A 12,906-nucleotide genomic window follows, 5' to 3' on the forward strand; every position below is an offset into this window, starting at 1 on the left:
TCACCAAAGGAGAAAACAGAGGTCTGTGGTTGCACATCTGGATACGTCTGCAGTAAGCTCAGCTAACTTTACTCAGACAATCATAATAATAATAATAATCATAATAATAATAATAATAGGGATCTGGGCCAACATGTCTGTCAGCGTCTGCATAATTAGCTGCTCTCACTGCTCTGAACATTTGCTGCATCAACAAGTTTTCATCTGACTGAGATTTGTATCTGTTAGTCATGGTAAAAAATACTTATAAATATGTATAAATAAATATTTAAATCATGTTAGATTTACAGTGCAATTCATCACAGGAAGTTTTATGGATATTTAAACATGACCTCAGCGGCATGTACAGTTTGTGTGGTAAATATTCTAAATGCAACGTCCATTTACTTGATATGTCTTCATATGTCAGTATTAACACACGGTCAGATGACAGATCCTCTAGACTTCAGATGTTGTGTCCTGAGCAGCTTCGAAGGTAAAACAAGCTTCGTGAACATGAAGCTGATGCTGTGTCACTAAAATAAACACAATAATACCAGACATTAATTCAATTCTGTCTCTAAATTAAATTCAATTTATGTCTCTTGTACCCAGAAAAGTGAAAAACAAAACCATAGTACAAAACTGCAACAAACGTACAAAGCTGGGGAGCTGTGTATGTTTCATTATCTATAACAGTGTTTTAATGATGCTCATACTTCTGACTCTCAGGCTGTTACAGAACAAAACCTCCTCACCCATCTTCTAACAGCCATAGATTACTTAATGCCCCTGTAATCCAGCAGCAGAGATAAGTAAAGCTTAGTGGGAGAATGGGGAGGCAGGTCGACTCACTGACACTGGGCCATAATGAAAAGGTCAAAAGGTTTGATCTCTGCAAGACTGAGTGTTGTGTTAATCAGCGGCCAAAGTGTCCTTCAGCAGGACACTGAGTGTCCATGCAGCCCACTCACAGTAATTCAGTCTCTGTCAGAACATCTGCTAAAAAAATAAACCAAAAAAACAACGTAACAATAGATGTGAGCAGTGTGTTTGTTTGTCTTTGTTAAAAAGAAGATCCTCAGCAGCTGGATTAGAGACTGAGATGGATAATGGACAGAACATGAGCTGCCCTCTGACCTAATGGTATGTGTGTGTGTGTGTGTGTGTGTGTGTGTGTGTGGCTACATGCACACATTGGGGGTACACTTATATGCATGTTTCTAAGTACACTAGCATGCAAACACTCTTGTACTGACATGTACTGATATGGAGACAGAGAAAAACATTAAGCAGAAACAGAGAGAGAGAGAGAGAGAGAGAGAGAGGTTAGGAAGGGAGATTGGGTCATAGACAGGCTGGGTCTGGGTGACAGCTGTTGCAGCAAGAGTTTATCAGATTAAATCTGACCATCTCCGCTGTGGGAGGGAGGGACCCAGTTAACTGATGCCCCAAAGACACAAACACAGAGATGCACACACCCATTCACACACACACACACACTTCATGCTTTCAGCTGCTTTCGCCAAATTTTAAAAAATGTTGCTCATCATATGATAAATAGCTTAAATCACAAATTAGAGCTGCAAAAGAGAAAAACATAAGAGCGACCTCTGCTACTGAATAATTACAGTGTATATTTCCCCCAGAGTCTGGTGTGTTGTATAGTCACTAGTGGTAAATGACAAAACAAAGATTGCGAGTGAAATTCTAAAATGTCTAATAAACAGCAGCTACTCAGCGTTCTGTCTAAACACGGTTCACCAACGACACTAAATCTCTTCATCATCTCCACCCTCCAAAACTAAAACATGATCTGATATTAAAGAGATGTTGAACCCAAACAGGAAGTCTCTCATCAAGGTACAGCTTTGAAGTCTACATAACCCACATTTGCATGTTTTTCTTTCTGGAAATGATAATTCCAGTAACACCTATGAAATCTTTCAGGATCAGACGCTGCTTGTAAGCCAGTCGATCTCAGCCATTCCTCGCTGATACGTCCCTGTTTGGCTCTGGTGGCTGAAACAACATGTCCTCTTGAGGACAAGGACTACAGCTGAAGTCAGACAGGTTCAAATCTGGCTGAAAAATATACTCTCTTTGGTAAAGTTCAAACATTCATTATCACATATAGATTCATATTTTAAGATAATACTTAGAAAAGTTGCTAAATGCCATTTAGTTTAAATCTGCTTCTGCAATATTTTGCAAAATGGTTGGTAAATGTTGAAGTCAGATCCACTCCTCCTGCAGTCACCGCTGTTGTTTGCAGCACATCCTACAATCAAGCATCAACCTACCGTGATGTCACCTATTGGTTTGTGAGCTGCTGTTTTGAAGCGTCAAGTTTGTAATTTGGCCGTCGCCATCTTAGTTTTTTGAAACCAGAAGAAACCATATTTGGAGGAGAAGGTGGAACTGAGGAGGAGTGAGGGGTGAAGCTGACCTGCTCTGTCCTCTATCCTGATTGTCAGGCAGGTCGCTGTATGTGGTACAATCTGTCAATCACACGGTAGCCCCGCCCTAAAGCATCCCCTGCTTTATTGTCTATTTTCATCTAAATGGACCATAATTTTAAAAATGAACATCATGTTGTGTTGAAGACTTGAAACTAGAGACTGAGACATAAACTCATCAGGAAAATGTTTACTGAGGTAATAAATCAGTGAGAAGTAGAGACATTTTCCCATAGACTTCAATACAATCAGACTTCTTTTTACAACCAGTGGAGTCACCCCCTGATGGTCATTAGATAGAATGAAGCTTTAAGGCTCTTCAGCATTGGCTTCACTTTTCAGACCTGGAGTCTACGTCAAGTTTTATAAACAGTCTGTAGCTACAACAAATGTTTGCTGTGACACTGCTCAGCACTCAAGAACTGAAGCTTAGCTTAAATTCAATCTAAGGTGTTTTCTGTAACCAATCAGACTTTGCTACGATCTCAACCAGCCAATCATGTTGTTGCTGTCAAACTTTAAAATCTGTTCTCCTCTCTTCTGCTGTCATTTCAGTGCATATCACTGCAACCTTCCTCCCCTCTTCACTTCAGAAATACCATCACTCTGAGAGGTTGCCCCAGGAGTTACCTTGTGATCAAGTGCTAAATTACTTTTTTCAGTATCCACTTTCCTTTCAATTACCTTCTGCTGCAGTTAAAGAATCTGAACGTGAGCATGAGAAATTTTTTTGGGTCTTGTTTATCTGAGAAGGCTAAAATGCTACTCTACCAAGAAATGAGCTATTGAAAAGAAAGAAAAAAAAAGTAGGAGCCAGGCTCTGTCTCTTATTCAAATCACAACCTGTCCTTTTGGTTGCACTGGATTTGGGTCTATTTTCTGTGCCAGTGGATGCAGAAATTGCTTTTATGATGGATTTCTCCCTGTATGACTGTTAAACATCAGTGCAAAATAGCATGTCTACGAAGCCCCTGCTCTTTGATTCTGGGGGTCAGATTTCATGGTTAACACTGCTGAAGTCTCCACTGTAGCTGGAGCAGTAATATTTTCTACTTTAAAGCAACATTGGTTTGTCTGTGTAATTATTCCAAACAACGGCCCCGGCGCAGGAATGTGAGGTCCCCTGCAGATCTTTTGAGGTGGGTTTTTCTGTTAAAGCTTATTTACTCTGCAATGAATGGACGACAGAGGCTATTCCTTTTGTCTTTTTGAAGTCTATTAAAGAACAAAAATTATTTATCACAAGGGCAGAGCATCATTGCCATTGCCTCTCCTCCACCCAGCCCCCATCTCAACTACGAGCCATAGCCTCGGGCAAGCAGCCACAGTTCACAGCAATTAGATATACCCAGAATCCTAATTTATACAATTTAATTTAATTCAATTCTCAATTTATTCAATTATTGTATAACACAGACCCTGCTCCTATGCCACCACCTCCCCTCCTCCATCCTTTTCATGGCCAAACCCCCACCAATCTCCTGCATGTCACTTACACTGCTGCTGCACTTGACAGGCGCATTTGCAACTGTTTTGGAAATTAATTGAAGGGGCACGGTTCAGAAAATACTCCACGTGTTGAATCCAGCGGAGAATGCTGAGTCTCTGCTGCAGAGAGATTATTCCACACTAGCAGCCACAGTGATATCTGCAGCTTGCCTTCAGTCGCACTCTCATCCTCCCACTAAAATCAATTTAAGTGCAGCCCTGTTTCCGCTGAATCCTCGAGTGTGCGTGTGTGTGTGCTTGTTCACCAAAACTTTAGAGATGGCTGTCAGAACATGCAGGAGGTCTGAGTGTCACGCAGCAATGCTCTTGCTCCAGTGCAGCAATACACCCAACAACTCACATATTAGCACTTTGAAATATCTGCAGAGTAAAGGGAAAACTACACCCACTGTAAACTGCTTTTCGAGTTCTGTTTCATTAGGCGGTACGTCATGACCGATTCAATCCATTCAAAAATGTGTTTTACTTATTATTAATTAAGCTGCATTTTCAGCCTCGACTCTTCAGCATAATGTGTGTGCCGATCCCATAAACCTGTCCTCAAAATGACTTGCTGAGAGAGGAGAAGTTTCTCTGCTCGCCTGAAATCTCATTTTAAAGTGATGTGTGAAGAAAGTTTGGAGGAACTTCTTGCACACGTACACCGAGAATGGATTTTTCTTAGTGAAGTAGCAGCCTTCTTATGTCCACCAGTTAAACCTTTGAAATGAGTAATTTTCATATTTGTTGTTGGGAGAAGGAATAGATCAGTTTTAACAAGGTAATTTAACTTCTCAGTGCAGACTCAGATTATTCTTCCAAGCAGAATATTGTTATATTATAGATCAAGGCTGTCAGTATTCTACTATTCAACCAATACTTTGAATTGATCCCACACAGACCGTCCTGCTGCCATAAATAACTCACTGTGGGCAGTAATTGTGTATCAATCCACGGCTCCAACAAATGCACAGCAAATACCAGATATCACAACAACACTTAGACTTCTAAATATTATCTGACACTCTGTTTTTAGCTTGTTTACTTAATAAGGTTTGATACTCATCCATAAAACAATAGAGATGTAGAAAAGAGCCAGTAACTTCTATTGCTTCAGACATGAAAATAAGCAAAGTTGGAGTTCGGAGGTTATCTCATCATATCAATAATACGTTGTGTTTAGTGCTGCTCTAATTTTCATTGTTCAGTATTTAGAACAAGAGATGCACAAGAATGCGAAACAGCATTTCTTTTTCCATAAGATGGTCCAGAAACTCAAGAAAATGACAACTCATAGGCTACATTTGTTATATAAAGCATGTGGGCTGGTCACCACCAGTCTGACTGCTCCAGCCCTCCCAGCATCCTCCTCTTTCCGTCTCCAGGCTTTCCTGCTGAGTCAATGAGGATGAAAATATCTGAGAATAAAGCGTCTTAGCTTCCTTGTCGCCCAGATATGAGCTGCGTGGAATCTTGAGCAGTGTGTTAAGTCTGTTGACATGACTGTGTCAGAGGCCTAGATGAAGCGGACGTCACACCCGCCTGCGTCTCTCCTTGCATGGAGAGGGGAGATAAGTCTGCTGCTTGTTGACTGCTGCTTGAGATCGGGGGGTATTAATGTTTCACAGCCCACTGTACTGTATTTCTTTTATCTTGTGTTGTGCTTGCTACTGTCTTGAGTGAGTGTTGTTTCGCAAACGCATTATTACACACACCCACACTGCCGCAGACAGGAGAACACTGTGCTGTTTCCGAAATTTCCCATCACACACAACACTGCCGAGAAGATGCACGTTTTTCTTCACAGAGCCCATTTCCTCCTGACATCACCATGTCACCTGTATGCGTATGTCTTTTCAAGGTACGGAAAAACAAATGCTAATGCAAACGTCTCATTCCACCTTCTCCCGCCATCTGAAGCAACCCCAGCAAAGAGCTGCAGCCTGTACTGCAGCATCTTGATCTGGTTGACAGGTCTGCCGGCTCCAAGTTTGCTTCCTAATATCAGGTATAAACACAAAGGTCTAGGATGAAATGTTACTGTGTTAGCTGCAGATATTAGTGAGTTATTGATGAATTCCTGTTATTGATCAGTTAAGACATATTACCCTGTGACACAGAAGACGAGGACATGTGGAGTAACTGTCAGAAAATGTACTGTAGTTTACTGTAGTACCCGGCTGCGCCACCAGGTGGAGCCTCTTACTGTTTCACGAGATGGAGTTACACGTGCATTTGTTGACCCATAGGAAGGTGCACAAATCATAAAACAAACGCACCTTCTTGCCATCCAGAAAACACTGGAGATGCAGCGTGGCTCTCTGTGCCCACTGTCATGTTGATGACGCTGCTGGTAGAGAAAACACTTTTGTCCGGTTTAGCTAGCTGGTCCCATCATGTTGATGAGGTTTTGTATTATCTTATGTAAAACCAGTGAAGCGTGACTCCACAGCGAGAGGTCTGAGGTAACCTGTTTCATGTTTATCTAATAAAGTTGCAGGTTATTTACGGTCGAAGGCGACAATGAGTCAGGCCTAGTTTTAATTGTGCAATATGTCCAACATGTTTAATCTGATTTATGTTCTCTACTGAAGCCTGGAAGTTGTACAGTACTGTTTTCATTATTTTATACTTTGGATTGTGTCAGTAATTCAATAGCATGGAAGCTGCGCAACTTTAAAAGAAGTCATTATTTTGTGTTGTTTATGAATAAACTAACCTGGTGTTTACTTCATATGTTCTGTATTAATTTACTCTGAGTTTGCAGCATATATAAGAGACATCAGCAGTTCACAGTAAGTGCTTTATTATGGAAAATGACCGTCCTATTTCATAAATTGTTAATGATGGATCATTAACATGGCTGATTACTGATTAAGGAAATTGCTCAAAATGTGCCTCCCTAGTATTCCTGATAATATATTCAGCTAGAGATCACATGTTAACACCTGGTGTTGTATAACAGGTCAAAACACAAATAGATACTGAAGAGTGTAGTCGCACACACACAGACACACACACACATTCAGGTCGAGAGGACTCATCTGACTGATTGATACGAGGACGGTGGATATAACTGGAATAACAGAGATACCGAAGTGGTAAGAAACACCATGAGTGTCCAGTTTTCCAGAAGTAAAAGTCCTGCATGGACAATGTTTGGCTTGTGTGGACATGAAACTCTCCTGCTGAAATCATCAGTACAAACAATGAGCAACTGCAGAAAACTGATTCTATGATGAAGAAAAAATATAAATCCCAACTTGCATGAATAAATAAAAAACATTAAGAGAAGAAGTCAACACCAATCTCTAGGCTTCAAATTCTGTGTTGTGCTCCCAATAAGTCCTTACACAGCACCTGCCATCATTAGTCTGTTTCCCTCCCCAGGAGTAAATCACTGTGTTCCTGGATAAGGCAAATCCTCTCCCCTGTCCCCTCCCTTCTGACTGGAGGCCCCCCTCTCTGCTGATTTCCCTCAACCTCTCCGTCTTCTCTCTCTCTCTTTCTCCCTCATTAAACTCTCTCCCTGTCCTCCTTTTTCCATCTCTTCCTCTCTCTTCCTGGTTATCCACCAATTTACACTTGGTCTCACGCTCTCTCACACTTCTCCTATTTTTATCTCCCTCTTTCCTGCTGCCTCCTGCTCTTCTTTCCCGCTCTGTCTTGCACACTTTCTTTCCTCATTCTCCATTTCTCTGTTATTTAATTCCTCACCGCTGTTGCCCTCAGTCCATTTCCACCTCATGCATTTACTCCATCCTACCTTCTGTTATCCCCCTTTCTCTCACTCTATCAAGCCTCCTCTCTTTCTCTTTTTATTCTCAGGGGCGTCCCTGACCCCATTCATTCATCTCTCTTCAAGACAGTGGATCCGCTCTCAGCGATTACTCTACATGCTCCGCTCTCTCTAACATCACATCCCTGTGTTTCCCAACCACTTTCACATCCCCACATCCCCCCACCACCCATACCCCCCCTCCTGTTTTATCCTTCCTCCCTTTCTCTCGCTCTCCTCCCTCTTTTGTCTCGCTCCAACCTATCGCCCGAGGGGAGTGATTGACAAGCAAGTGGGGGTCTTGTAAGGGGGAGTTTCTGATTGGTGGTGAGGGAGATGAAAAGGATGAAGCCTCCTGGACCTGCCCTGACTACACTGCAAAAAAAAAAAAAAAAAAAAGATTGATTGTCTTGTGCTCAGTGTGAGGGAGCATGTTTGAAGTGGCATCTTTGAACTTGGCAGTGTTTACAGCTTCAGTACGGGTCTGTCAATGGGAGAGCGGTGCCATCCACAGCTCAGATGGCACCAAAGTATCAAACTGATTAACAGTGAAAATGGAGTTACTATAACATCCAAAACAGAGTAGGCATCCCGAAGAGGTCAACTGAAACTCTTGGAGAAAAAGAAGGAAAGCCATACAACAGTGCAAAAATCAAATACCAGCAAACTGCTTTGACGTGCAGTCTGTGTGGCTGCTTTGTTCTGTATTGTGTGCAGAAAGATTTGGTGAATTAAACTTTCTTTTTGCATTGAACAGCTTCCCTCATATTATACCAGGATTGTTCTTAACAGAGACCATTAGATGATTTATTTATTTTTTATTATTAATTAATGAATCATTGTGACATAATTTGGAGCTCATGCCCTCATGTGAAGAGCAAGGTTTTATTTTGAGAGGAAAAACATAAATGAACCGTGGTTTCAAATTTAAAATACATTCTATATCAAAATTTGCTCAGCATTCAAAATTCTGTTACAACAGCTTTGTTATAAATGGTGAAGTCATTCATTTTCAGATGAGAGAGGGATCATCTGCACTCTTTGAAGACAGCTGCAATGTAGCCAGGACTTATGACATAACAAACTAAAGGAAACAAGCCTAAAACCAAAGGGTTTGTGGGTATGAAGAGACAGATGTTGGCAGCTGGCAGCCGACAGTTCCTCAGGCCTAGAAAGCTGAGCACAACAAAATGAGCTGAGGAGCCGAACCACGATGCTCATATTCAGCTTCTTCTTCGTGTGACCTTTAAAACGGTATGCACACCAAAGAGGAAGAGCGATGACCGATGATCACACTTTTCTGGATCTACAGGAACTGAATTCAGGTTTTGACTCCTTCTCTTACCATAGATTCCACCAAAATGACAGAATTATGAAATTCAGGGCCTATAATAAAATTATCATAGTGAGATAGTGTTTTTTTATATATTTTTTTCTAATGATCCTAAACATAACATGTATTGAAACCATTTTAACTACATTTAAAAACATCATCCACACTGACACAAACAAAACAATCAAAACGTACAGCTCATTAAAAGACCACTGTCCCTCACCTTGCATTTGTTAGCCGACAGAAAACCTGTCCAGACATCGCCTCCATGTGGTGGATCTGCTGCACTGCTGCTCAGCTTTCACCTGCTCTCCAGTCAGCTTGAGCTGTGTTTCATGTCAGGAGTGGAGAGATTTGTGGGCGATCAAAAAAACCACGAAGAGTCAGACTGAAGAAACATCTCAGTGACCGTAAAAACTCGTGTGAGTGAGTAAAAATCACAAACAGCTGTTTTTGCTTTTGCTAAACACACAACAGACCCCAGCAGCAGATGATTCCCCACCTGAGAGAATCCAACAGTGACCTCTTTATCACCTGACTCGTGCATCTGTGCTTATGAACACACACATACACACACACACACAGACACACACACACATACACACACAGCCCCCTGATCGCACTCCCTTTGAGACTTAAACCCACCTGCCTCCAGCTGCAGCCAGAGAACAGTGTGTGTGTGTCTGTGTGTGTGTGTGTGTGTGTGTGTTGGTAGTTGTATGGGTGTATGACAGCACATAAGATAGAGGAACAAGCATGAGAAAGCACTTTGGTGTATTTTTCTACATGACTGCAAAAGTAAGTGTTTCTATGCAGGAGTGACTATGAACACAGATAAGAAAATAACATTTTTAAACAACAAGCTGAGATCAAGAGTGTAATTTGTTTTTTCGCATCCAGGAAATCCTCCTCTTCAAACAAGTTTTTCAATCACCTGATGGCCAGACACCCCACTAAACCAGCGGCACCTCAGACCAAAACAAACGCTTCATCACAGCCTCATCTCCGGCCTCCGTTTGACCCCAACCCCCCCTCCTCACCTCCCCTCTCCTCCCTTCACACCCTCAGCCAGGGAGGTGTTACAAGCCCAGTGAAAGCTCCACAAAACACACAACAAGAAACACAACTGAATAAAGTTCCTGTCCACACATGGGCCAACAAAGACAACCCAGCCACAGCCATTAGCCACCTTAGCATCAGTGGCTAGCTAGCGATAGCAACATTTCCCAAACAAGTTAGCTAATGTTACCACGGTACTCATGAAAACACACACCTGGCATTATGCAGCATGGAGGTACTTCCTCACTGAGAAGTGTGAAGGCCGGTTCAGGGTCAAGCTGGAGTCCGCTGTCAGCTGGTAGGGCTTCCCAACCCTGGCAGAGGCCGGAAAAAGTTCTCGGGTGTTTCTGAATCTGAGCCGGTTGTCCTGGAAGACGGTCCGCCTGTAATCTGGTCTCACCTCTCCCTCTGTCCTGTACATGACAGAGTGGTTTCTTCAGTGGAGGAAGTTCTGTAAGGTGACCCTCACCTGGACCTGTGCTGCACTGTGCCATCTCACCTGTGGGTGGTCCCAGGTGTTTATATAGGGACCAGTGGTTTAACAAGAGTACAACACACAACCACCCAGGGTGTGATTTTGGCCTCTTCTGACTCCTCCACTAGAACTTTACATAGAAAATAGTTGTTTTCTGCTTTATTATGGTTTAAAACCTTTAAGAATTAGAGATCAAGAGAAGTCTCATGTTCTCTTAGCAAATTGCAATTTAAGCTGCAACCCTTGCACATTTCCTTCCAAAGCTGTGTCACCAGTGATCTTTAAACAACAGCAGGGGACTTGGTGTAAGGACTGCCTGGTGCTGTCTTATTTAGATTTTCCTGGAACAACTTCAAAACATAAAACCTGTTAACTTAAATCTTATTGAGCCGTTCAAGTCTCCAGTCTACAGATCTGTAAATCACTACTACAGATGATGCTTGTGAGCCCATTTCTAAACCCTTCTTATTTTGTCCATATCTTATGTTTGTACACATTTCATAACAGATGTACTGTAAGAAAAAAAAAAGTAATGCATGTGTGTACTGTGAGTGTGTGTGTGTGTGTGTGTTTGAACTATGTGGTCTATAACCGATACAGCTGACTGCTGCTCATTACTGCAGGTCAGAGCAGGTTGTGAAAAGGAGGAAACACATCATTAAATTGCTCTGTGGGCTCACCATGCTTATTGGATGTCTGTGGCTGTAAATGTCAGGAGTTTATAGCATTATTTCAAGTCAAATCTAAAAGCTGACTTGTTATTCTGTTTTAATGTATACAGTTTTCCTGCGATATTATTCTCTGCAGGCATCCAAAGGGGCCTGCACCTCAGGGTAATAAACACTGTGGCTTTGGATCTTTGTGAAATGGTCTGTCAGTTCTCTATGTGCCATGTTGGCAGGAGGATGCATCAAGACTACGTGGACTTGGACCATCTCTCGCTCTCCACACTGTCCTAGAGGAAATGCTGGAAGAAGAAGAAGCTGACAGCCAGAGCAGGTGGAAGCTGTCTTGTCCCTGGAGACACCATAAATCATCAAATCATTTTCCTCTTCTCTTTAAAGAGATAAAGTTCTGTCTAAGAGGAAAACAGTGAGATATAAATTTAAACACAGATGAATAAGTAGTACAATTTTAGGGACAGTATGTGAGATTTGATTCTTTTCCTCCACTGTTTTTACAGTATCTCATGGCTGTAGTTATTCAGTTAAATGACTACATGAATACTTGTATGTCAACAGTATTGCTTCTGGTAATAAACCCACAGAGAAATATCACCCAGCTCTCATCAGTCTTGTTTTCAGCTCCAACAGCAAAAACCATTTCGAGGTTATATTTCCCCAGGAGTCAGTGGGGACTAAAACAGGCATAACATAGAGTCAATATTGTATTTGCATTTGTCAGGTAGCCAGAGACAGGACTTCAAATGAAAGCTAATGTTGTTACTTATCTGGCAGATAAATAAGGAGCTTGCTGCCAACAAATTCACCAGATTAACTTAAAAATGTATGAGTCAGGGTTGTGTTTACAGTTTCACCCTGCCAACGGCAAATGGCAAAAAAATCAGTTAATTAATTTAAAAAAAAAATAGAATAATATAATAAAATAATAATAATAACAATGAACACTAGTTATTGCAGATTTCAAATATGCTGCTTTCTGCATTTCATAGCAGTAAAATTACATCACATGTAGTGACAAGCTTCACAACCAGAGTCAAGTCCAGAGATTCCACGGCCAAGATGTTCAGGACAAACACAAAGTTGGCAACGCATGTTTGTGGAAAGTTTCACTGGCACAATAGTTGCTCTGAACAAAATGTACCATTAACATCATTAAAAAAAACACACAGAGACACAAATGGTATTTGGCACATCTATCAAGCTCAGTCATAATGGTTTGAGGATTACCACTGCAGCATAATGATCTTCTTATCATCTTTCCCATTAGTTTAAGTTGATTATAATGATCTTTCAGTGGATAATTAAAATTTAAAACCATCATTGTTAAACTGAGCTAATTGGGATTTGTCAGTGCAGGATTATTGTAGACGTTAACCAACAACACCAAGCTACAATCTTCCCTCTGTGAAATTTAGAGGGTCCAGTAATTGCCTCCGTGGTTTCCTACAAATTAATTGGTGCTTGTGACCTTAACCATAGTGATGCTCTCCACTAATAGCATTATTATTATTAGGGCATCCAGCTCTTTGTCTGTGTTGCTCAGTTAATTAAAATTACAGCTGATATGTTGACCAACTCGTGCCTGACTCTTTGTTTCACTGCAGAACTAAATGATCCAAAATATCACAGACTGAATAAAATCAAAAGGTTGG

At 41.4% G+C, this 12,906-nt stretch overlaps 1 long non-coding RNA gene across 2 annotated transcripts; it reads right to left on the minus strand.

Moving 5' to 3' along the window:
- Positions 1-8,195: 8,195 nt before the first annotated feature.
- Positions 8,196-10,723, minus strand: LOC139619918 (uncharacterized). Of its 2 annotated transcripts, none has more exons than XR_011690688.1 (3): positions 10,311-10,723; positions 9,261-9,363; positions 8,196-8,880 (listed from the first exon to the last, which is right to left on the minus strand). It is a non-coding gene; the product is annotated as an uncharacterized lncRNA (long non-coding RNA). The 2 variants fall into 2 exon arrangements; XR_011690689.1 differs by having other exon boundaries at positions 8,196-9,090.
- Between the last annotated feature and the right edge of the window lie 2,183 nt (positions 10,724-12,906).

The sequence above is a fragment of the Trachinotus anak genome, unplaced genomic scaffold (genome assembly GCF_046630095.1).
Source record: "Trachinotus anak isolate AG129_WGS33_773 ecotype Australia unplaced genomic scaffold, CSIRO_AGI_Tana_v1 ptg000004l, whole genome shotgun sequence".
Lineage (NCBI taxonomy): Eukaryota > Metazoa > Chordata > Actinopteri > Carangiformes > Carangidae > Trachinotus > Trachinotus anak.